The sequence below is a fragment of the Canis lupus genome, chromosome 3 (assembly GCF_048164855.1).
Source record: "Canis lupus baileyi chromosome 3, mCanLup2.hap1, whole genome shotgun sequence".
NCBI lineage: Eukaryota > Metazoa > Chordata > Mammalia > Carnivora > Canidae > Canis > Canis lupus.
In genome coordinates, this window is record NC_132840.1 from 54,536,193 (window position 1) to 54,562,235 (window position 26,043).

The following is a 26,043-nucleotide window of genomic DNA, read 5'->3' on the forward strand; positions in this document are numbered from 1 at the left end:
TGCTGGTGACCATGCCAAACGGCATGTAGTCCTTAAAGCTTCTGCCCAGAAGTGACATGTGATACTTGTGCTCACATTTCATTGACCAAAACACACCTGTCATGGTACAAAGCGGTCCTACTATGTGCTCAGAAGGAGAAAAAGAGCAAGCTGAATGTATGTGGATGGCTCTGTTGACCTCCCTTTGGGGAACCACTGCTCTCATTTAGGGGATGCCCCAGTTGTGTGTGGTCTCAGGTGAGTATTGTATTTTATGGCCACACCTTCAGCCGTGCTTCTCTGACTGAATGCAGTGCTTCTAGAGCAAGGTTCTCAAAATGCATTCCCTGGGTCTTGTTGGTTGCAGATTCGGGCTCTGTGGGCCTAGGATGGGGCCCAAGCTACTGCACGTCTGACAAGCTCCAGCTGCCACAAGGTCTTCAGCCAGAGTGCAGACCTTATCAGGTTCCCCCTAGCTCCCCAGAGCCGGAATGAACTCTTAGCATTCTTGCAAAGCTGCTCTGCCCTTCCCTAAGCTATCCCGGCGTCCAGCACTCTGCTGGGCACAGGAATGGATAATATCCCCATGCTTTTTGAACAAATGCGATCATTTCCTGACCCCACACTTCCTATGATTTTTTTTTCCTTTGTGTCACAACTTCTGGTTCACCCGAGACCAAACATTTATATTTGAGCTCCTGCTATGTGTCAGCTCTCCACGGGGTCAGTGAGCTACAACCAAGACAGGGAGCTGAGAGTAGCAGCTCTGCTATCAGGGAGTGCTTAGGGATATACTGTCCCCTCCAGGGTGACTCTGGCAGGTGACCTAAGAGATTAGATTTTCATACTGATTCTGTTGGAACGAGAGCCCTTCTGGTGTTTAGCATGCAATTTTTTTTTTAATTTTATTTATTTATTCGTGAGAGACGCAGAGACAGAGGCAGAGACACAGGCAGAGGGAGAAGCAGGCTCCCTGAGGGGAGCCCGATGTGGGACTCGATCCCAGGACCCCGGGATCACGACCTGGGCCGAAGGCAGCCGCTCAACTGCTGAGCCACCCAGACGCCCCCAGCATCCATTGTTCTGTCTCATGTGCACTAATCCCTCCTCCCTTCTCAGTTGCTTGTCACATGCACAGAGAACTCTGGGATTAGTCAACAAAAACCTAATTAGGTTGTAAAAACTCTTTAGAGATGATATTTTAAAAATTCTGTAGAAACGAGTCCTTACTCTAATTGAATCATGACAGAGGATCCTTATTTTAGTAAAGGGGCTCACGGAAAAGTGTCACTGAGCCATTTGGTTTTGATTCGTAATATAATTCAGAAATAGAAATAGGAAGTTTGAGTCTACTGTTCTCATCAGGAGTTTTTTTTTTTTTTTTTTTGGATAAATCGCGGCAAGCCTTTCTTGTGCTCCGAGTGAAAAATAAAACCAAGCTGAGTTGTTGATCACCCAGGACATACTCAACACAGAATCTCATCTGATACTCAAGTCTAATATTTTCATTTATTTATTTATTTTTTATTAAAGACTTTATTTAGTTATCTTTCTAAGCTAAACGCTAGAAGGGCTCTCGTTCCAACAGAATAAGTGTGAAACTCCAATCTCTTAGGTCACCTGCCAGAGTCACCCTGGAGGGGACAGTATATCCCTAAGGACTCCCCGAAAGCAGAGCTGCTACCCTCAGCTCCCTGTCTTGGTTGTAGTTCACTGAGCTCCTTGGAGAGCTGACACTCAGCATGGGGCTAGAACTCACAGCCCCAAAGAGTTGCACACTCTACTGACTGAGCCGGACAGGTGTCCTCTAAAATGTTTGCATTATAGAGGAGCTTCTGAGCACTGGGGGCTTGTCTTCTGGTTTCAGCACATGCTTGGAACCCACCTGTACAATGTCCCGTTACCATAGGGCAGGAAGAACAGCACTTCTTACACGTTCATGTGCATACAAAGCACATGGGGACTTGGTAAAATTCTGATTTGTTTTCTTTTTCTTTTTTTCTTTTTAAAAAAGATTTTATATATTTATTCATGAGAGACACAGGGACAGAGGCAGAGACACAGGCAGAAGGAGAAGCTGGCTCCCTGCAGGGAGCCCAATGCGGGACTCGATCCCAGGACCCCAGGATCACGCCCTGAGCCAGAGGCAGATGCTCAACCACTGAGCCACCAAGGTGCCTCCAAAATTCTGATTTCTGATTCAGTAGGTCTGGGCTAGGGCCTCAAATTCTAGCATTTTCTAACTAGCTCACAAGTGATGATGGCATTGTTGGTGTTGTGGGACGTAATTTGAGAAGCAAAGCATTTTAAAAAGAATTTCTTTAATTTTATTTATTTGGGGGGGACAGGCATGAGTGTGGGGGGAGGGGTACAGGGAGAGGGAGAAGCAGATCCCACTGAGCAGGGAGCCTGTCATGGGGCTTGATACAAGGACCCTGAGATCCTGACCTGAACTGAAGGTGCTCCGAGTAGCAAAGCATTTGAATCACCTAAGAATTTTTAAGTTTGCCTATAGGTCATAATTGGATCCTGGAATTTGGATTTTGTTTACTTTGTAAAAGAAATTGTAGGGGATTATATGAGGCTACATAGGGGAATAGAAGGAACACAGGCTTTGGAATGAGATCGCTCTTTGAGTCTATTCATTCATTTATCCATTCATGAGAGACACAGAGAGACAGAGACATAACCAAAAAGAGAAGCAGGCTCCATGCAGGGAGCCCAATGCGGGACTCGATCCCAGGACCCCGGGGTCACGTCCTGAGCCAAAGGCAGATGCTCAACCACTGAGCCACCCAGGCGCCCCATCTTTGAGTGTATTTAATTTGAGGACAGAAAGGGAGGTGGGGAGAAGGTAGGATGGAGGGGGTGGTAGCTGGTGTTCCTGCTTGCCCAGAGGGGTCCCTTGGTAATAGGGTGGGGGTGGCGCTCAGGATCGCTTTGCTGGGGCCTTTGCCGAGACCAGGGTCCAGAGCTGGCCTTGGAGGAAGAAAGGCTGGGGAGTACAGTGGTGAGCCCCGGGGGGTGGCAGTGTACCCTCAGGGCAGGGAGAGAGCCAGGACGGTCCTGCCAGCTAGCATCAGAGTTCGGAAAACCATCCAGCGGGGGTGTGTGGCCTCCCTATCTTAAAGCAGTTTAGCAGTTCCCAGGGGGTGCTGGAGGCCTGGTGCCGTTTGGTTTGTGGGCCAGAAGGTGAGCCCTGCGGTTTGGCTGCACAGACCATGTTCAGGGGCTGGCCAGGAGCGCGTGCCCCCCATGCAGGCCCTGAAGAATGCTGGGCCAGAGTGTGGCAGCCTCGGGTTCAAGTCCTGACCCAGCCCTTGCTGCCTGTGAGTCCCTGGGCAAGCTGCAGGATCTTCAGTTTTATGGGGCTCCCGTGAGGGGCAGGAGAGCCCGAGGAAGCAGTGGCACTTTGTATACACTCTGTAAATGGAGTTTACACCCCAGGAGCCCTGGGCATCATGCCAGGTTGAATGCTGCCTGTTAACTGGGGCTTCGGCTGGGGCCCTACTGGGGTGGGTGGGTGAGGGGGAGAAGGCTTTTCCCCTGGGCCCCTCAGAGTTCTCACTGCCAGACTGTCTGGTTGCAATACTGTGGTCACGGCCTGTGGCCCATGGGCACACATCGCCCTGGCATCTTATTAAATGCAGATTCGGTTTCAGAAGGTCTAGGGTGGACCTTGAGACTCTGCATTAGGAACAGGCTCCCAGGTAGTGCTGCGGTTGTCTTGGGCACACACTTTTAGTAGCATGTCTGCCAAGCACTTTTTTTTGGGGGGGGTGTCCAGGGGTATGAGGATACAAACCCCACCCGTTTAAGTAGGGAAATCTGCAAACCACCTGGTGATGGTTGCTGGTGCTCAGGCTGGGCTAAATGGTCTTCACTGCTTCTGACCTGGGTCTGATGGGTCTCCGGATATCTGGACACTCCCTGAAGAGGCCCTTCTTGTAATGAGCTAAGGCCTTTGGTTGGGGGAGGCCAAATGGACATGCATCAGGATGGAAGCATTTCTGTTCATCTTTGCCTGGTCCTGGAGCAAAGGGCAGGTTAGTTTCAAAGGGCTGGTGGAAATGCTCTTTTTTCTTTTTTTGATGTTTAAAATTTATTTATTTAAGGTGCACTTGGGTGGATCAGAGGTTGAGCATCTGCCTTCAGCTCAGGTTGTGATCCTGAGGTCCTGGGATCGAGTCCCACATCGGGCTCTCCACAGGGAGCCCTTTGCCTCTGTCTGTATCTCTCATGAATAAATAAATAAACTTAATTTTTTAAATTTATTTAATTTATTTACAACTTTAATAAACTTATTCCACACGGCATGGAACCACTTAGTTCTGGGGTGCAACCTTGTGTCCTCTTTTTTGAGTCCTTTCATGTGCCAACTGTTCTCCCTTGAGTCACCTTCCTCCCCACCCTCTCTTGTACTTCACTCCCTCCTCTTTCTGCATTAGTTTATTTTGTTTTTAAAAGATTCTTATTTTTAAGTCATCTCTACCCACCCCCAACCTGAGGCTCAAACTCCCAACTCCAAGGTCAAGAGTCTCGTGGTCTTCCAGCGGAGCCAGCCGGGTACTCCTCTTTCTGTGTTTCCATCTCTATTGAATTATAATTCATATACTCTGGAAATGTGTAATTCAGTGATTTTTTAAAAAAAGATTTTACTTATTTATTTGAGAGAGAGGAGAGAGAGAGAGACAGAGGGACAAGCAGACTCCCTGCTGAGCTGGGATCCTGACGTGGGACTCGATCCCAGGACCCTGAGACCATGACCTGAGCTGAAAGCAGGCTCTTCACCGACTGAGACACCCAGGTGCCCCTCAGTGATTTGTTTTCTCTTTTAGCATATTCATAGCATGGTGCAACCATTACCATGATCAATTTTGGGTCATTTCCTTTTTTTTTTTTTTTTTTTTTTCATTTCCTTTTTTTTTAAGATTATTTGTTCATGAGAGACACACAGAGAGAGGCAGAGGGAGAAGCAGGTTCCCAGCGGGGAGCCCGATGTGGGACTCGATCCCAGGACCCCGGGATCACGACCTGATGCTCAACCACTGAGCTACCCAGGTGCCCCAGTTTCGGGTCATTTCATCACTGTCATTACCCATCAGCAGTCACTCCCCATCTCTCCCAACACTCTGCTCTCAGTAGTCGTTAGTCTACCTTCTGTCTTAGACATTTGCCAGTTCTGGACAGATGATACAAATGGAATCCTATAACTTAGGGCCTTGTGTGTCTGGCTTCTTTCACTGAGCCTGATATTTTCACGTGGATCAGGACTTCATTCCTTTTCATGACTGAATAATGTTCCACTGCAATGGATGAACCATATTTTATTTACATTCATCTATTGATGGACATTTGGGCTATTTCTCCTGTGTTGCTCTTATGAATATTACTCCCATGAATGTATGCGTGTAGGCTTTTGGATGGATTGGGGCACCTGGTTGGCTTACTTGGTAGAGCATATGACTCTTGATCTTGCGGTTGTGAGCTTGAGCCCCACGTTGCAGGAAGAGATTCCTTAAAAATAAAAATCTTTTTTTTTCTTAAAGATTTTATTTATTTATCCATGAAAGATACACAGAGAGAGGCAGAGACACAGGCAGAGGGAGAAGCAGGCTCCCTGCGGGGAGCCCGATGTGGGACTCGATCCCAGGACCCCGGGGTCACTCCCTGAGCCAAAGGCAGACGCTCGACCACTGAGCCACACAGGTGCCCCAAAAATGAAAATCTTAAAAAAAATACAAAGGATCATGGTTCAGTCATTTCCACTAATGAAGACACTGGGTTTGCTACCCATGATAGGTGTTTGGCTTCACGCAGAGGAAAAAAATAATACAAGAGTTTGGAGAGTGACATTCTTACAGAATCTCTGTTCTTCACCCACGCATCTCACGCCTGTGGAGCGTGGCTAACAAGACACTGGGGAAGAGCCTGTGCACGACTCCAGAGCGTGTGCACAGCGGCTCCACGGCGGGAGCAAATAACTCCTCGAGTACGTGAACTGGGATTGTCACCTTGTATATAAAGGGCAACAAATCTTTATTATTTCCTGCTGGAGCGAGAAAACAGGTGTGGAGGAAATGAACCTCCAGGCTGATTTGATTCCTGGGGCCCTCCCAGAATCCCAGATTTGGAGCACTCTCAGCTTGGGGTGTGTCGGGATGCAATCAGGTGTCAATGGTATGACAGAGCTGAGCAGATCAGGGTTGGGGCGTGTTGATGATCTGACCATAGGCCTCAGTTTCCCTGTCTTTGAAATGGGGATAATAAGACCCTCATCAGAGCGCCGTTGCCAGTTAGAACTGTCTCCTTCGGCATAAATGCCCCGGCGACAGCGTGGTGTCAAGACTCTGTCTGTCTCTGCTGGTGGCTGCTGTTGTCTCATTTCCCATCATCATTCAGAGGACTGGCCATTAGTATTGGCTTTTTCTTAGCAAAGGAAACCCTCTTGGTCACCATTCCTGCTGGTCACCTTGTCTTTCTGGCCTTTGGCCACTGTCATCTTAATCCATTTTATTAAAATAATTTTTTTAAAGATTTTCTATTTATTCGTTTCAGAGAGCTAGAGCATGAGTAGTGGGAAAGGAAAGGAGAGGGAGCTGGGAGCCCGATGTGGGGCTCAGTCCCAGAACCCCGAGATCATGACCTGAGCCAAAGGCAGACGCTCAACCATCTGAAACACCCAGGTGCCCCTAAATTTTTTTAAGATTTATTTATTTATTTGAGAAAGGAAGAGAGAGCGCGAGCAGGGGGCAGAGGGAGAAGCAGAAGCAGATTCTGCTGAGCAGGGAGCCCAATGTGGGGCTCAATCCCAAGACCCTGAGATCATGACCTGAGCTGAAGGCAGACGCCTCACCAACTGAGCCACATGGGCACCTCTCACTCATTTTATTATCTTAGGTCCTCCAAATCCCTTTATTGCCAGGCTTAGCATCACCGAGCGAGCGTGTGCTTTCCCGAGGAGGATGCATCCTTGTAGGGATGGATCTTCAGCTTTGTCATGGTGTGTTTAGATTACGAACCTAAACAGAAATTCTTGTTTTGAGATGTCTTCTAAGTCTCCTTCCAGGAGGACCCTCCCTCCCTAGGTATGATACATCCTCCTGGGTGTGACCGAGATTGGAATTTTACCTACAGGTCAGTAATTAAGGAGAATCTTATCCTAGAGCACGTGGCAGATAAACCAGCCTGCAGACACAGAGGATCGCATTCTCTCTCCAGAGACAGGCCCCTGACCGGGCAGGTTGCTTCTCAGAGTGAGGGTGACGGTCCACCTCTGGATATTTTAAAGTTGATGTGTTTTGTCACATGACAGAGGGGACAGTGATTGCCTCCTTGGGCTTGCCACCTGCAATGTTTGGGCACCATGGTGGGCTCTTTGAAGGGGTGGTCCATTCGGGAGGCTTTGTGCTCATCCTTTTTCTCCAGGAAACAGAGGAAAAGTCTTCCCTCTGGGCTCCCTCAGCCCACCCAGGGGAGAGGGCAGCGTCTTCGTGTGTCTGACTCCCTGCTTTGGAAAGAGGAGGCAGGGGCGCCTGGGTGGCCCAGTCGATTCAAGCGTCTGCCTTTTGGCTTGGGTCATGATCCTAATGTCCTAGGATCGAGTCCCCACATCGGGCTCCCTGCTCAGGCGAGCCTGCTTCTCCCTCTGCCCCTCACCCTGCTTGTGCTCTCTCTCTTTCTCTCAAATAAATAAAATATTGAAAAAAATTAAAAGAGGAAGCAATCTTTGGTTTTTAGAACCCACTCCCCCCAAAAAAGAAAAATTAGGGGTGTCCGCTTGCCACTGTGGCCAGATGATAAATGGGTGCTGATTGGGAGTCTGGGATCAGAGAGGCTCGGTGAGCCGGGGTTTGTGGGTGCTCAGACGAGGCTCGGAGACCTGATCTGGGTGTGCCCTCAAGGAACCCTGTGTGTGTGTGTGGGGGGGCAGTGGCAGCAGAAATCCTGATGAGGTTTAGAGCTGCCGATGGACTTCCTTAGCCTCGCCCAGGAGAGAGTAGCCAGGGTAAAAATACAGGCAGGCTGCTCCCTCATTCCGGGTGTATTTGGTAGAGGTGGGGACGGGGGAGCCCAGCTCAAGGGGAGATGTTTAATTTGGGGCTTGGCCAGAGCATTGCCAGGCACTCCTGGGGGCCTCCAGAGGCTGCTGTGGCCTGAGTCCTATGCCCTTTGCCCCTGACTAGGACCAAGGCCCCCCAAGACAGCTATGCTCGAGCGTGGATGGGAGGCAGGGCTTGTCTGAAAGTTTGTTTCCCAGACTGGTATTCCCTGGTCCAGGGCTGCTCTTCTTGTCACGCAGCCCCTCAGTGGACTCCATCATTCCCCTTTCCTCTTTGGGTGACTCCTCCAGGAAGGCCTCAGGGCTCTGCAGCACTCTTTGGAAAAGCTCAGTATTTTGTGTTGCTCTAGGGGGTGATAAACTCAAGTACAGGTCTGGTAGGATTCCCAGTGGCTCACTGGAGGCTGGTTGGGGGGCTTCCTTCTTCTAGGTGGCTGGCCCGCTTTATTATTAGTCGTGGGGGAAATGATCTTTCTGCGAAGCGGGAGAAGGTGTAAATTATGCTTCACTGCAGATCGTCAAGATTTTATATATATTCAGCTACAGCTGCAAGTCTGGCAAACGAGGACCAACGTGAGATGCGGGGAGGCTGGGGAGGGCTGTGGTGTAGACGCACGGTGGGAGTGATCGATACAGAGTCACCTGTCTTTGGGTTTCTCCTAGTTTCTGGGGGAGGGCGTGGGGGACGTGGTTCTGGGAGGGGTGGGGTATACCCCAGGTGAGAAGGTCAGAGGGAAGCGGTCTGAAGGTGATACACCGCCCCCTGGGAGGGGGCAAGTTTTCAGTGAATCCGATCCTTATAAATGCTTCTGAGCCAGGAAACCCCAGGCATAGGGCTAGTGTTTCCTTGCCCGCATGATCATCTGTGGTGTCCTCGGAAGCCTGAGCACAGCACAACCCCCTCTGTTGGTCCTCCTGTTGCCCCGAGTGCCAAGCACCCCCACCCCTGACATGGGGACACACGCAGGTCTGCACACACTGCCCCTGACCTCCCTCCCTGGCTTCTTCGCTTGCTCCCCTGGCACGCACCCACACCACTGCACCTGCACCCTTGCAGAGCTGCTGCCTCTGGCCGGAGTCCCTTTGCTCTCAGGCCAGCCTGGGGCCTGAGCATCTTCATCCAGACCCAGGCCAGGTTGGTCATTCTTCCTCTGGCTTCTGTAGGACACCCCCTCAACTCCCCTCTCCACCCAAGAGTGAAGGATGAACGATGACTGGATGTTCCATGAACTGGTCTTCTCTCTGCTGCCCCATCCTGCTTCACAGCGGGGCTGCCACAGGGGCAGCGAGGTATAGCCGAGGGGTCCTTGGACAGCCGCTAGGAGCCCTGGAGTCTCATTGGAGGACCTCCTACCCCACACACCTCTAGGCTCTTGACCTTGCAAAATTCATCTAGAATCTCTGACCAGCTTCTTGATGGGTTCCTATGAGTGCTGATGCCCATCCTGCTGGCTCTCAGGTTGCCTAGAAGCATTCTCAAGGTGACCGTGGATGTGGACGTGGTTTGAAATTCCAGGGTGAGCAGGTAACGATGTATGGCCTATTCAGAGAGTCTGTGCAGGAAGCGAGCAGCTGCCCACAGACCCCACTGTCCCCACCCTCTCTGGTGGTCTCGACTCACCTGCTCAGCCCTCTGCTGGGTGGTGTTCATCCCCCACTCTGCCCCCAAATTCATACTCTGAGCCCTAACCCCCGGCACCCCAGGAGGTGACTAATTGTGGAGCTAGAGTCCTGAAAGAGGTGGTCATTGGGTTGCAGTGAGGTCCTGTGGGTGTCATCAGAAGAGGAGATCAGGATGCAGACATACAGACAGAGGGAAGACTGCATGAAGGCACAGGGTCGGGGGGAAGGCAGCCGTCTGCAGGCCCAGGAGAGAGCCCTCAGGAGGAACCAGCCCTGCCGGCCCCAGCATCGACCACTTCTGACCTCAGAACCCGGAGACCATAGATTTCTCTATAGTTTATGCCTCTGATCCTGTGCACTTGGCTCTGGCATCCTGATCTGAGCCCTGCAGGACCCTTAGGCCCTGGATTTGGGTGGGAGACTTCTTTATGTAGTTCAGTGTAGGATCACAGCCTTGTGTACACGGGGGCACTGGCTTGTCCGGTTTTCCTCCTTTGCATACGTCCCTAGTGAGCCTGCAGTGTGTTCCATGAGCATGTGTCTTCTTTGTCAGCTCGTGAGCCCTGAGAGTGGAGCTGTGTGTCCTGTTGGTTCACCCCACGGTGTCCCCACATAAAGGCCCATCTCAGCTTCAGGATGTGCCTTCTGGAAGAATTCAGTCTGTAACAGTGGCCCAAAGTTAAGTTCTTTACTCTGGGCCTCCAACCAGAATTTTTAATTAAAATAGCTGGTTTTCTGCATGCAGGTCTCTGCTTGGTGCTCATGCCACGTGGGGACGAGCGGGTGTTCCTACAGACCCATGTCCCATGTCGTCTCTAACCTCCGCTCGGCTGCCAGATGTGATTAACATGCGTTAAGATCAGAGAAGAAAGCTTCATTTCTTAGTTTCTGTTTCCACTTGGCAGACTGAGCCATGGATTATGTTAATCTGCCCACGGGGTGTACCAGCCGATGAAGCTGACCTTCGTTGCTAGAGTCGGGAGGGTTAGCTCGGAGAGGCCGGGGGTTTGGTCTCTCCAGGGTCCCTCACACCGGTGACAGGAGCTGGCTCGGGGCTGGGGGCACTCAGTCCTATTTGGGGGAGTGAATGTTTCCATTGTTATAAAGGACATATGAGTAAATGCAGAGCGTTTTCCTGGTGGGATCAGTTGTTTTTTTTTTTTATTTTTATAGGGATGGCAGCCCTTGAGGAAGGCATCCCCGTAGCCATTCCGTCCCTCCTTTATCGATCAGCCCCCCACTGGTCTGACATGCACAGAGGGTCCCCGATTTGGGGAAACTCTTTTTTTTTTTTTGGCATAAGACTCTTTGGCGCTTTCCTATTTCTCTACCTCTGTATCCAGTTTTCTTCTTCATCTTCTTCTCTGTCCCCTCCCTTCAGAAAATTGGTGGTAAAACTCCTATCACAGAACCTAGTGGGGCGACACCCTCAAGCATACACCCCAGTGATGTTTGGGACAGTCACGATGTGGTGGGATCTGGTTACAGGGCAGTTTCACACCCCCTGCACCCCAAGAAGGACACCACAGACCTATGCAGGGGTCACACCCCATTCCACTCTCTGGCCCCCCCCAGCCCCCGCCAGACCCTGATCTGTTCTCTGGGTCTGTGGAGTGGACTTTTCCAGGCATCTCAGGTCAAGTGGAACCACGCACTATGTGGTCTGGTTTTGTTCTCCTGGCACGATGTCTTCCTGTTCTGTGCATGCTGCAGGGTGCATCCAGGCCTCACACCTTCTGGTAGCTGAGGCCCGTCGTGTTGTAGGCATACAGCACGTCTGCTCATGCCGCCATCAGCCAGTGCACGTCGCGTTGCTGCCACATTTTGGCTCTTCCACCGCATTCTTTCTGCTTCTCTAACTCTGACGCTAAATGCAGAGTCTAGTCATGTGTGTCTGTCATGAATAAATAAATAAAATCTTAAAAAAAAAAAAAGAAAGCCTTCGAAAATCAAGGAGGCAGATTCTCAGTCCAGTTCTCTCAGCACATGTGTGATTTTCATCCAGCCTTAGTTTGTTCATTTGTAAAATGGGCATAAAAGTCTCTGCCCTCCTGACTCAACCCTGCAGGCTGCTGTACACAGCCCTGGAACGTGAGCGTGAGTTCTCCATGAGCTGGAAAGGCAGAGTCAGAGGGTGGTTTTTCACCTTCTTCATTTTCCCTTTGATTTTTTTCCCCTCACTTTCTCCTCTGCTTCCCTTTTCCCCCTCTGTTCCTGCATGGATGTGTTTAAATCCCCTTTCACCGGCTTCTGCTGGCCTGTCCCTTCAGCTGGCCTGGGGGATGTGGTGGGTGGCATCCCGTAGGGCTCCGTGCTGCGCGAAGGGGGGGAAGAGTGTGGGCATCTTCTGCGTCTGGCTCAGCTTTAGAGACTTTTTTTTTTCTAAAGATTTTATTTATTTTAGAGACACAGAGAGGCAGAGACACAGGTAGAGGGAGAAGCAGGCTCCCTGCGGGGAGCCCGATGTGGGGCTCGATCCCAGGAACCCGGGATCACGACCTGAGCTGAAGGCAGATGCTCAATCCCTGAGCCACCCAGACGCCCCTGGCTTTAGAGACTTCGTTTGCACACAGCTTGCGGCCTTTCGCAGTCCAGGAAGTTGCCAGATCGATGGATACTTGGGCAGATATTAGAATCTGCATAAACAGCCCCAAGGGACACTTGGAAGAAAGTGGCAGATGGAGGCGTGTGCTTTTCTTGGTGTGTTGCCTCGTAAATGCTGAATTGGTGGTCTGGTCCGTGTCATCCCAGCTGAGGTCGAAACTTCTGGAAGGCAAGAACACTCACTGGCTATCTTGTTTCTTCCACTGGTGTATGCTTGCTCGCGGCGCCCTTCAGAGAGCTCCAGCCCTAAGTGATAGCGAGTGCATGAGATCACAGCTCGGTTTGCTTCGTCCACTAGCGGTTCCAGGGGACTTACAGGTAAGATTTCTCACTTACCTTCTCAACAGCCCGGCCAGGTGGATTCCGCTTCTCAAAGACACACGCTGAAGGCTCAGAGAGGGTGAGGAGGAGCTTGCTTAGGATGCACAGCCAGCCAGGGTTTGCAGCCCAGCTCTCCGCTTGGAAGAGTGCTTTTGCACCGCCTCCGCCCCTCCCTCGCAGGGGTTTCACAGCAGATAAAAACCATGTGGCGGCACTTACTTGGGAAGATGGGAAACGAATCCTTGTGCGGTTGGACCGCGTTCCTTACGGAGATTTTTGTCTTAGAGTTTTCAAGTCCAGGAGAAGTTGTGTAGCGGTTGCAGGTGGCCTTCAGCGATGACTCAATCGGTACGGATTCCTCTCTTCGCAACCGACTTCAGAGACGCTTTAAGGAAAACCGATTTCCTGCTAAATTGGCGTGTTCCTCATTTGCTACCAGAGGGTCTGATTTAAGGAACTCTTGTCATTTGTGGCGACAGGAGCAGGGCCAGCTCAGAACGCTGCTGCAGCTTGGGATCGGATGCTGAGTTCACTGCTGGAGCTCAGCGTTGGATGGAGTCGCTGAAAAGTCTGGCTCCTACGGGGTCTGGCGGGAGGGGTGGGGGTGTCAGAGGGAGCGAGCCCAGGGAAAGCTTGCCCGGAGGAAATTCGGTCAAGATGTTCAGTTTTATTTTTTTAATTTTTAAAAAAGATTTTATTTATTTATTTGAGAGAAAGAGAGAGAGAGAGTGAGTGCACAAGCAGGGGGAGCTGCAGAAGGAGAGGGAGAAGCAGGCTCCCCAATGAGCTGGGAGCCCGATGCAGGACTCGATCCCAGGACCCCGCGATCATGACCTGCGCCGAAGGCAGATGCTTCACCAACGGAGTCCCCCAGGTGTCCCAGAATGTTCAGTTGGAACACCTCTGGTTTTTTTCCACATTAGAAGAGGAAAAGACTCTGACCTAAGTTTTAGGGTTTTCTGCGAATAGGGACATGGCCAGATTCTAGATTCTCTGGAGACAAAAACAGGTGCCTGGCAGTTCAGAGGGGCTTTTGCGCTTGGTTGGGCCCTCAGCAAATCGCTGAGTTCCAGAAACCTAGGACACGGGTGGTATTTGCTAGCTCAGCCCCAGATAGTGCCCGTGAGCCTTTGAGTTGTTCAGGGCCTGTGCGTTGGAGGGGGTGGGACAGGGATGTGGCTTTTTTAAGCTTAGAGACTTCTCTGAGGTGAGAGAATTGCTGGATACATAAGACCGAAGGTTAAAAGGACCCCTTCCCCATTGGCTCGTTAACAAGATGAGGAGTTAATTCCCTGAAAGAAAGCTGACCCCGCTATGGCATGCACCCTGAGAAGCCAGAGATACAGTAGTGAATAGAGTTCACATGCTAGTTGAAGGCTACAGACACTAAACAAGACTACGAAAGCTGTGGGGTGATTAATTTTAAATGGGACAAAACAAATTTTTTTTTTTTTAATGGGACAGTCAGGGGAGGACATTTGAGCAAAGCCCGGGAAGATAGGTGAGAACATGTATGTGTGGATCTCTGGGACGAGAGCATTCCAGCAAAAAAGTAGAAGGCAGAGCAAGTGCAAAGGCCCTCCCTGTAGCCTGGGCAAACCTGGGGTCCACGAATAGTAGTGAGGTCAGTGTGGCTGGGGGAACATGAGTGTGTGTAAGTGTGGGGGGGGGGGTGGGAGGGGCCCAGGGCAGGAGGACATTAGAGACCTTCAGGAGGACCTGACTTTTACTCCATATACCAGGAGAGTCATTGGAGGGGCCATTGAACAGAGGATTGATGTGACCTGACTCAGCACTGACAAGGATCTGTGTGGGGGTTTGTGGGGGGTGCCTGGGTGGGCCAGTTGGTGGAGCATCTGACTCTTGATCTCAGCTCGGGTCTTGATCTCAGGGTTATGAGTTCAAGCCCCACGGATTTTGGGGGATGCAGGCAGAGCCGGGAGCAGGGATTGAAAGAGGGTGAGGGATGAGTGCACAGTAATACAAATGAGGGATGACGGTGAGTTGGTCAGATGATGGTGGCAGTAGACATTGATGTGGTTGATGCAGTTGGGTTTTGGATGCATTGTGAAGGTAAAAGCAATGGGATCTGGGGATGGATTGGATGTGTACAGCTTGAGAGAGAACTTGAAAATTCCAAGGGTGTTGGCTTAAGGAACTAGAAAGAAGGAGCTGGTATTAAATGGAAAAGTGAGGGGTGCCTGGGTGGCTCCGTCCGTGAAGCTTCTGCCTTCAGCTCAGGTCATGTTCCTGGGGTCCTGGGATCGAGCCCCACATCCAGCTTCCTGCTCAGCAAGGAGTTGCCTGGTCCCTCTCTCTCTACTCTGCCTCCCTGCTTGTGTTCTCTCACTCACTCTCTCTCTGTCTCAAATAAAGTCTTAAAGAAATACCAAAAAAAAAAAAAAAAAATGGGGAAGGGAGGACCGGAAGGCATGGGTTTTGGGAAAAATATCAAGAATTTATTTTGGCATGCAAAGTTTGAGATTCTTCTATCTACTCCAGTGATGATACTGAGTAGGTATTTGGAAAGGTGAGGCCTGAGTCCAGGGGAGTGGGCAGCAGGTGTCACTCTGAAGTCATCATGGTGACTTGGTGTTGGTCTTTGGGCTGCCATATTGGATGAGACAACCTTGGGTGTGGGGTGGGCAGAGAAGAGAAGAGGGCCAGGGGTGGGGCCCAGAGGTGCTCCAAAGGGGGCGAGGGAAAAACCAGCTGCAGTGGAGAAGGTCGAGCCAAGAGGTGGGAGGGGAAACCAGGAGACCAGAACATTCTCACTGGGTGCTGAGAAGGTGGCTCACAGTCACTGGGACATGGGGGCTCTGGGGACTTAGCCATCACTACAGGGCACCAGGGACGCCCCCAACAATAGCCGGGGGTAAGGTTTGCAGCCTCATGGGGATTACAGAATTTTTTTCCTGCTGTCGGCATCCTTTCAAATACAGATGCAAACATATCCACGTGGCCCGAGTCCATGTTTGCATTTCTGCATAATCCCACCCAGGCCTCGCTGACTGTCCTGTCCACAGATAGTTTGGGGGTGAGGGTGGGGGGATAGACTGTCTGACTGTGTCATGTGGTGCTTGGGCGGGGGTGGGGAGAGAATCTTTTAAATGATTAGCTTTTAATCACATAAATAACATGTGAATTAAAACAATACATCTGCCATGGGGAGGAGTCAGTTCTTGGAAGCGATGTCCCAGCGCTGACCAGGGATTGCTGGTGGCCCTCCGGAGGGTCACAGTACACAAACGGATCAGTGATTTATCTGTGGTATTAAAATTTCACGGTGGTCAGGGAGTGATGAGGAGAGACGAGTCTTCAGAGGCTTCTTGGAGAGCGTTGTCCTGGTAAAAAAGAAAAAAAAAAGGTTGAGAAGCCAGAATTCGATTAACCCGTTGCCCGCCTCCCAAGCGCCTGGTGAAAGTAGATCCTAATGATTTGTGGGTTTAGTTCTTCATTGAAATACATAGCAAGAATGTATTTTTTAAAAAAGATTTATTTATCTTAAAGAGAGAGGGAGAGAGTGAGCAAGAGCCGGAGGAGGAGCAGAGGGAGAGAGAGAAGCAGACTCTCTGCTGAGTGAGGAGCCCAACACGGAGCTCGATCCCAGGACCCCGGATCTTGACCTGAGCTGAAATCAAGAGTCAGATGCTTAACTGACTTAGCCACCCAGATGCCCAAAGAATGTTTTATTTTATTTTAGTTTTTTAAGATTTTTATTTTTATACACGAGAAAGTGATTTTTTTTTAAAGAAAATGATGGCCTGTTCTGCTTAGTGAGTGAACCCAACGTGAGAATTGAACCCCCAACCCTGAGATCAAGAGTCAGTCTGCCGACTGAGCCAGCCAGTCGCCCCCCGAGAGAGTGCTATCATTTAATTTCTTCTCGCCACCCCTCTCACTAACCTATCTTGAAAATAATTTCTTGTTAGTGCGTGCAAGTCAGTGGTTATTCGTAAAAGCCCTATGACCTTCTGCGGTACGGATGCGGCATAGTTTATTTTGTATTTTGTATTGATGGGTGGAGGGTTTCTGAGGTTTTCTCTTTCTCCCCCCCCCCATGTCCCCCTCCTTTGCTGCAGTTAAAGTTGCTGCTGTAGCAGGTGTGTGTGTGTGTGTGTGTGTGTGTGTGTGTGTGTGTGTGATTATTTCCCAGAGGGTCAGGGTGGGAGGGGGTCCTCTGGGTGATGGGGCCAACAGTCCTCTGAAAGGGCTGCAGTCTTAGAAATGGGAAGTGGGTAGGGGGACAGCTGGGTGCTCAGCTCACTTCAAGCTCTGTGACAGGCCCTGGGGCACCTTGTGTCCTTAATCTTTCTGACAGCCATAGAAAACAGGACTGTTTTTCATGCTGTGCTCTAACTATGCAGAAATCAGAGTTTTAAGAGTGCTAAGATGACTTGAGTAAGTGGAGGAGGGAGGATGCGGAGCCGGGGGGTGAGGGGATTCTGTCCACAGTGCCCAGGGTGGCAGGCGCGAATACCATGGGTGGTGGTGGGAGTCCTTCTGGATTGACCGAACCCCAGGGCGGCTGCCGGATGATGCTCACGGTGGGCCAGCCTCTGGCTTTATCAATAGGCCGCTCTTCTTTCATTCAGTGAAGAGTTCCTTGGTTTTCAAATATTAGAGTGCATGAGGTTGTTGTATCATCTTAGGCTTTCACTCACTAAGCAGAATAGGCCATCATTTTCTTTAAAAAAAAAATCACTTTCTCGTGTATTAAGTAAAAAAGCAAGCTGCAGAGTGTGCACGGTAAAATTTCGAATTTGTGTAAAAACAGACGCGCATGTGCGTGCACATGTAAAGGAAGATCTACAGGAACACGCGCCGGAATGCTGATGGTAGTTCTTGCTGAGTGAAGGGATTGTGGGAATGTATTGTGGCTTTTGTGGTTTTTCTCCAGTTACCCCCTCCCACCCCCCATCCTTGGTTTCCTTCAGATGATATATATATGGATATTGTTATTGGAGAAATGAAAGACCCTGGAAAAGAGAAGTCAATAAATATTTCATTCAAAAGTAAAAGGAAGCGCTGGAATTATTCACAGTAGCCGAGGTATGGACACAACATAAGTGCCCATCAGTGGATAAAGAAGTTGTGCCTTGTGTGTATTAAACGTATGGAAATGTATACTTTTTCTGTGTATGTAAATATATAAATGCATAATGTATAGCATATATGTTACAAATGTGTATATTTATGTCATACTTATATAAGCAATGGAATATTATTCAGCTATGAGAAAAGGAAATTTTGCAATACACGGATGATTTTTTTCTTTTTTAAGATTTTATTTATGGGGCACCTGGGTGGCTCAGTGGTTGAGCATCTGCCTTTGGCCTGGGTCATGATCCTGGGGTCCTGGGATCAAGTCCCGCATCGGGCTCCTGCAGGGAGCCTGCTTCTCCCTCTGCCTATGTCTCTACCTCTCTCTCTGTGTGTCTTTCATGAGTAAATGAATAAAATATTGAAAATAAAATAAAATAAAATATCCTTTTAGCTTTGTGCTAGTCTTTGTATTCCTTTCTAAAGTATTTTTTTTATACTTAGACATTATTTCTTTAAACATTGTCTTAGGTTTTCCTTTCTAAGACATTTTTACTGGGCAAATAACATAGGCTCTTCCCTTAGAACAAGCTGTGGATTCATCGAAAAACACAGATTGATTGGTGTGGCTCTGTTTTCCACCACTGTACACCTCCCCACGAAAGCATCGCAACACATGGTCGGCAATATAAAGAATGAGAATTAAAAAAAAAAGACCCCGCAGAGCAAACTGGGACTTTTGCAATTCCTTGAGTTCCCCCCGCCCTTCTTTCTCCTTAAAAAAATCAGAAGATAGGAGCTCTCCAGAGCACTTGTCAAGAGTAAGCGTGATGGGGACCCCAGGACTCTCGAAGGATTAATGAAGTAGCAGCCAGAAGCGGTTCACACCATTCATAAAATATGCAACTTTCTAGTAGAGACAGAGGGGGGGATTCATGTGATTTTCCCCCCCTCCTCTGAGACAAGTCCACCAGCCTTCCCAACACAAGGCTGTGTGATTCTAACCCTGCGCAGCTCCTGCTTGCTCAGGCCTGGCTGCCAGAGTGGGGATGGGCCTAAGCCAAGTCACTGCTCTCATTGGCACCTCCGGGGTGGGGGGGACCCACATGTGCCCAAGGGTGTTAGCACCCCCCCGAGCGAGGGCCCCTGGAAGGATTCTGCTCGGATGCTGGGAGGGCGTGTCAGGAGGCCAGAGCCACCGTGGAGCACTTGGCTGCAGTGTGGGAATGTGAGGCCGTGGGAAGCTCGAGGTCAGAGTCTGCGGCCTCCCTTCCCTGTGACCCTTCCCGGTGACAGGGTGACCTTCTGTTGAAAGGCAGAAGGCAGGGGATGAGGAAGAAACCTGCTGTCGTCGGTGTCTTTTGTTTGTTGTCTCCTATTCTCCCTGTTTGGGTAAAAATCTCTCAATTTTTCTATGGAGGACTGAAGGTGTGGTGGATTCATAGACAGTGAACTGTTGGGTTGGGGCTGGTGCCACCCCTGAACTCCTACACACATGACCCAGGCTTGGCTGACTCTCCCCGCCCGGCCATTGTGACCCAGGAACAGACATGTGACTGCAGCTGTTCTCCCTCCCTGGGACCTTTTGCTGTACATTAGAGAAAGACATGCTCCTGACATTGTTAAACTAGTAGGATTATAAACCTGGAGCTGCCATGAGCGCTTTTGCTGATACTGGGGCAGCATCTGAGAATGAAGGTAGCATGAAAGAAAGCAGAACTGAGATAACAGAGGTGCCTGGGTGGCTCAGCAGTTGAGCATCTGCCTTTGGCTCAGGGCGGGATCCCGGAGTCCCAGGATTGAGTCCTACCTCGGGTTCCCCACAAGGAGCCTGCTTCTCCCTCTGCCTGTGTCTCTGCCTCTCTGTGTGTCTCTCATGACTAAATAAATAAACCTTTTTTTCAAAAGAGAGAATCTTAAGCAGACTCCACGGCCAGCGTGGAGCCTGACGTGGGGCTCGATCCCACGACCCTGAGCTTATGACCTGAGCCGAAATCAAGAGTCAGATGCTTACCGGACTGACCTCCCCAGGCGCCCCTCACCCTGTGATTTTAGTCTGCGTCTCTCTGGTGCCTAATGATGCTGAGCACCGTGTCATGCTCATGGGCCGTTTGGATTTCCCGTTTTGTAACCTGTTTCAGGATGACTTTGAAGATTTGGGGATTTGGGGGACGGGGGCGGGGGGCGGGATGAGGGAACGGGTCCAGTCGATTGGTGGGAGGGCCCAGCAGTGTATACCTGTGACAATATTATTCCAAGGTGCCTGCCTCTAATTGAGGGTGTTTTCACAACCTCCCCCCAGCAAGGAAGTGCTGATGTATTTAAAAACTCATCCCCAAACTGCATAGAGTGAGTGCACACTTTTTGAAGGCTGTCACTTGAAGCCTTATCTTTTCATCATTTCCAGTTATATAACTTTCTTTCCAACGTGTGTCAATCTGGCAGGAGGACTCAGAATCACGAGCCGATTTCTAAGGAGATTTGCCCAGCAGGCTGCCAGAGGAAGTGTGGTTCAGAGCTCTCCGCGTTCACATCAGACTTGTCCTCTTCTTGCTGCTGGAGCAAGGGTGGATGTTCTCAGGGCCGGTGACAGAAACGGATCTTTTAAAAATGACTTCCCTGCTCAGCTGCCAGGTTGGAAGGGCTTGAACTTGGGGTCTCGAGGCCCCGTCCCTGGCCCTGCTGGAGGTCCAGCGCTGCAGGTTTGCCGACAGTGAGGATTTCCTCCTCCTGCTCCCCAAGGCCCAGTCTGTCCAGTCCTGTGACCAGGCACATGTGGCCTTGTCACGAAGAATCGGCTCCGGGGGAGGTTGGAGGGTGGAGGTGAATGGGGACGAGATCACCCACGGCTTCATGGAGCTTTCTGTTTCTTATCAGTTGTCATTCGGTGAAGGAGCTACTGGTTAGGGGGAGGCGGCCCTCAGGCCTGTCCCAGGCCTGCCAGAGAGCCTGTCTTGAGTGGCTGTTGTGTCTGATTTCTGTCGTTGGAGGGTGTATCTGTCCATGAGAGTCCACAGGGGGGACAGTTGTGGAGGTAGTGGGGGATTGATTGATCAATTGATTTTTATTTTTTTTTTTTGAAGATTTCATTTATTTATTCATGAGAGACATACAGAGAGAGAAGCAGAGACACAGGAAGAGGGAGAAGCAGGCTCCCTGTGGGGAGCCCGATGTGGGACTCAATCCCAGGACCCCAGGATCACACCCTGAGCCAAAAGCAGATGCTCAACCACAGAGCCAGCCAGATGCCCCACAGCCATAGCTTTAAAATAATGCTCAGCACACTGGAACCAGGCAATCCTTGTTACCTATTAATATGATCGTTATTTAAAAAAATACCCATTGCTCGGGGGCCCCCATTGAACCAGCATGCCCTGGAGGTTGGGCGTAGACGTGAGCGAAAGCTCACTGGGTGTTTCTAGGGTGTCGTGAGAGTGGGGAACCACTGCTATATGGCTTCACCTTTAGGCTCTCTGACACTGGAAAGGACTTAGTTGAGCAGTTTTGGGGCGGGAGTGAGAGGCAGAGAAGACTGGTACCACCAGGGAAGAGAAAATGGGATGGAAGCCATGATCCAAATTGATCCTTGAGATAGCTGTGGGAAACCAGCCAAGGAGACTGGCTTGAGTTTGCTTCTAATTGGAGGCTGGCCATTTGTCACAGAGACAGCTATTTGAAACTTACCATTTACACATTAGTATGAATAAGTTTATTAGGACCTGTGCAGTCTCAATAGGGCTGAGTGGGACGGGAGCCTGAGAACATGGGTATCGGGATGAAGGGTGTTGGGGAAGGGAGGTGGAGGGGGAACAAGGCTTTATTTATATTTCAATGTTTTGTTTCTTTTTTAAAAAAGATTTTATTTATTCCTGAGAGACACAGAGAGAGGCAGAGACATAGGCAGAGGGAGAAGCAGGCTCCCTGTGGGGAGCCCGATGCAGGACTCGATCCCAGGACCCTGGGATCACGACTTGAGCCGAAGGCAGATGCTCAGCCATGGAGCCACCCAGATGCCCCTTGTTTCTCTTCTTGAGGAGTCCGTGGGGAGTAGAGGAGCCGCATGATAATGGAACTTACTTCATAGCATTGTTGAAAGAATTAAAAGAGTTAATACATGTACATAAATTAGAACAGTGGTCTGTGGGCTTTCTCTGTCTTGTTCACAAAACATTATGTAGTACTAATTTATTGTAAACATTTTTTGGGGGGCGCCTGGGTGGCTCAGCGGTTAAGCATCTGTCTTCAGCTCAGGGCATGACCCCCGGGTCCTGGGATCGAGTCCCCCCACACACACACACCTCCCTAAGGGGAGCCTGCTTCTTCCTCTGCCTGTGTCTCTGCCTCTCTCTCTGTGTCTCTCATGAATGAATGAATGAATGAATGAATGAATGAATAAATAAATAAAATCTTTAAAAATGTTTATTTCATGTAGGCATGTAAGTTCTCTGCCCAACATGGGGCATGAACTCACGGCCTGGAGATCTAGAGTCCTGTGCTTATGGACTGAGCCAGCCACACCCTCTGGGTTTTCTTTCCTAATCCCCCCCCCACCCACCCACCCCACCAACCCTGCTGACTTCTTGTGGGAACCTCCTGTATCCTGGCTCGGCTTGTCTGGTCCTCCTCTTTCTGATCCTGCAAGGCCTGCCTCCGAGAAGTCTGACCAGCCATCCTCCAGTGATGCAGGCATCTAAGATGCACCTGTCAGATACAACCCTCCCTTGGCAGTTGTTAAGTGTATGTGCTGAGACTGAGGTCCTTGAAGGCAGAGACCAATTCTCTCTTTTGGGATCCCCCCACAGTTTTTAACATGGTCCCTTGTGCCCCGGGCAGTGAAGTCTAAAGCATCAAGATATGGGGAATGTACCCTGGTCACATCTTGGCTGTGGGATCTCCAATGAGTCACTCCGTCTTGGGTGGGCCTTCCTCTGTCTCGTCTAAAATTAAGCTGGTAATATTGGGAGCTGAGAGGGTTAAGAGATAAGTGTATATGGAATCAATTCTTCACTTGGAAGTGATATTATAGAGACTGAGGGTACTGTTATTAATCCTCCCATGTTCCACCAGAATGCCTCAGCCAGGGCTGAGCACATAATAATGAGAGACCATCCCTGCCTTCCGGGAGGGAAATGGTTTTTCCCCTTCCAGGGCCAGGACTTTTCAGTTGCAAGTGGCAGAAATCCAATCCACAAATTTCAGCCAAAATAAAGAGGGGAGGGGAGGTTAATTTATGAGCTCCTATTAGTGGGTGGAGTTCAGGCATGACTGGCTCCAGGGACTCACATAATGTCAACGGGGCACCATCTCTCACCGCTAACTGGCTATCCTCTGCAAGTGGACTCTCCCCAGTTACAAGACAAGACAAGTAGTAACATCCTCTCAGCTTAGCGATCTCCCTTGGGGAGAGGGGTCTCCCCCCTCCAAATAAGAGGATATCTTAATAGGCAGATCAAGACAAAAGCTACAGCAGTTCACTCTAGAAAACCATCAGTTGCCCCCCAAGAAACCCCATGCCCGTTAATAGTCATCCCCATTCTCCCTCCCTTACTGCCAAGGAGCACGGAGCTACTACTGCCCATCCCTATGGATTTTACCTATTCTGGGCATTTTGTAAAAATGGAGTCACTTGCGATGTGGCCTTTTGGTCTTTGCTTCTTTCACATAGCTTGGTGTTTCCAAGCCTCATCCACGTGAGAGCATCTGTGAGTAGTACTTCCTTCATTCCTTCTCATGGCTGAATAATATTTTTTTGTGTGGCTAGAACACATCGGAGGTACCACTCATCAGCTGATGGCCATTTGGGTTGTTTTCATTTTGGGCTGTTAGGAGTAACACTGCTACGGATGTTTGTGTAGGGGTTTTTGTGTGGACACGCTTTCGTTTCTCGGTGAGATTACAGGGTCCCGTGGAGACTCTGTGCTTCACGCTCTGATGAACTACCAAACTGTTCTAGCTCTTTAACCCATAATTCTTCTTTTTTTTCTTCCAAGATTTATTTATTAATTTGAGAGATCATGCAAGCAGGGGGCAGTGGGGCAGAGGGAGAGAATCTCAAGCAGACTCCCCGCTGAGCGTGGAGCCCAACACAGGGCGGGGGGAGCCTCGATTCCAAGTCCCTGAGATCATGACCTGAGCCGACATCAAGAGTCAAATCACTTAACCGGCTGAGCCACCTGGTGTCCCCAATCTGTAATTCTTAAATATCATTTATGGGAGCTGCAAGGCTATACCAATGTCTTCATTCTTTGGCTGCCGTATCCTCAAATGCTACCAGATGGGTTATGGTGCGCCCTTAGACATGACCCTCTTCTCTCAAAGCTCACATGCCATGCACAACCTTCTGGCACAGGACGTTGGCTTGTGGGTCTGTCCAGGGTACCCGATGGATGCACTGTCCTGGGGGGGACCCCTGCCCCCCTCCACCACAGTGATGCTTGACCCGCAATAAAGCATCATCTGAGAGAGAGGGGTGAAGAGTCCAGGGTAATTGAAACCAGCAAAGCCACCCCTGCCCCGACACCAAAGTGCAGTCAAGAAATTACAAGAGACAAACCCCGAATGATTCTTTTTTTTTTTTTTTTCTCCGAATGATTCTGACTCTCTTTCCCAAGCTCCGGCGTCAGAAATGCCCGTTTTGGCTTAATACGGTTTCATGAGCTCTGGGGCGTATCAGGTGTTCTCACCTGTGATGAGTGACCGGTCCTCACGGCACCTCTGTGAGCTTGCGTGAGCCGTTGGTCCTTCTACCATCTTGCTTTTATGACTGAGGACACGGGAGCCTTGGCATTTGGGATTTGCTCTAGGTTAGGAAGTGACCGTTAGCTCCGGACAGATTGAGCATTCAGATCTCTTAGCTCTGTACTGTTCTGCTATGAGCTCTTGGCAGTATTCATACTTATTTAAAAATCTAGATAAAGCTACTCTGATTTTTTTTTTTTTTTTAAAGAATCACAGAGAGTTTGAGCTTGGCTTTGGGTCGCTTTGATAAAATCACAGTTGGATGTTTGGCACGAGGGAGAGGAACGGCCATGTGGACTCCCCTTCCCCCAACCCACCCCGATCCCATCCCCTGTGCACAAACACAGTTATCCAATATATTTTCAGAAATCTGGTATGCTATATTTATGCAAATGAGGTTTCCTATCCTGCCTGGCTGGTCCTAGAGTCTCACTTTGAGCCCGAAGAGGATATATGAGGATGTTCCCGTTACTTTAAATAGCTCATAAATTCCAAACTGGTAGGTAGTCTCAGTGGTGGGATCGAAAACCATTTACAGAAACTTCTGGGATGTTTCCTTCAGCCTGTTTGAAAAACCAACTTATTTGGGGTGCTCAGAGAGTTTTTGCAAATTCAGGGAAGCCGCTGTGTATTTATACTTCACTGGGATTAAACACATGGACACATACATCTCTACTCCACAAAAACAATAAAATAAACCCAAACCTCGGTGTTGCGGCTTTGCCTGGAAGTATGAAAACCACTATTTATTCATGAGCCAAAATCCAGACGCATCCACTCAGTGGATCTTGTGCAAGTCTGATGAACAAAATACTTTAAAATGTTTCCAAGTGAGTTGGGTAGGTATGGATAAGTATTTTGCCATTAACACATTACAAAAAAGAAGAAGAAGAAACTGGATGTCTTAAGATTGGATGAGGGCTTTTTGGCTTCCTCCATGCTCATGGAAAGTCTTCACTTAATAGGTGGATCTCAATTTAGCACGCCCAGAGGAGCATGGATTCTGGAAGAGCGTGTCCTAAAATAATGAAATTTTATTGTCTTGCTGCAGGAAAACGAGTGTTTTTTTAGCTGTTGCCCCTTGACGGTGATGTACGCAGCCTGTTCTAAACCGAGGTGGTCAGTTTCCACCCACAGTGCACTGAAGCTGAGCAGGCCTCGGGCACCCAGAGGGCCTGGGAATCTGCATTTCTGGCGAGTTCCCAGTGACGCTGCCGGTTTGTGATCCCCTCTGAGTAGCGAGGCTTTGAAGAATTCACTCCTTGTCTCTCTCTCTCTCTTTTAAAGATTTTATTTATTTATTCACGAGAGACAGAGAGAGAGGCAGAGACACAGGCAGAGGGAGAAGCAGGCTCCCTGCGGGGAGCCCAATGTGGGACTCTATCCCAGGACCCTGGGATCACACCCTGAGCCAAAGGCAGATGCTCAACCGCTGAGCCACTGAGGTGTCCCCATCCAGAAGATGTTCTTAATGAAGGGTCCAGACTCCACCAGCCCTGTCCTTCCATTTCGTATCCATGTTCTTTCCATTTAACACTTGTTTGGGTCGCAAATATCTTATAAACCAGCGTTTGTCAGGCTTGGTTCCCAGTGAGTGTCAGATGTGCTGTTTTGCTGGAACCGAGCAGGGGCAGGTTTGTAAGTGGACTTCCTGAGTTTGGAGGGGCCCCAGA

At 49.7% G+C, this 26,043-nt stretch overlaps 1 protein-coding gene and 1 long non-coding RNA gene across 5 annotated transcripts in view; both read left to right on the forward strand.

The window, feature by feature from the left end:
• Positions 1-26,043, forward strand: part of GAS7 (growth arrest specific 7) — a 209,869-nt gene that overhangs the window by 9,101 nt on the left and 174,725 nt on the right. The gene's annotated exons all lie outside the window — the stretch shown is intronic.
• LOC140630628 (uncharacterized) lies at positions 19,099-21,747 on the forward strand. Of its 2 annotated transcripts, none has more exons than XR_012028392.1 (3): positions 19,099-19,330; positions 20,078-20,455; positions 21,489-21,747. It is a non-coding gene; the product is annotated as an uncharacterized lncRNA (long non-coding RNA). The 2 variants fall into 2 exon arrangements; XR_012028393.1 differs by having other exon boundaries at positions 19,106-19,330; positions 20,078-20,334.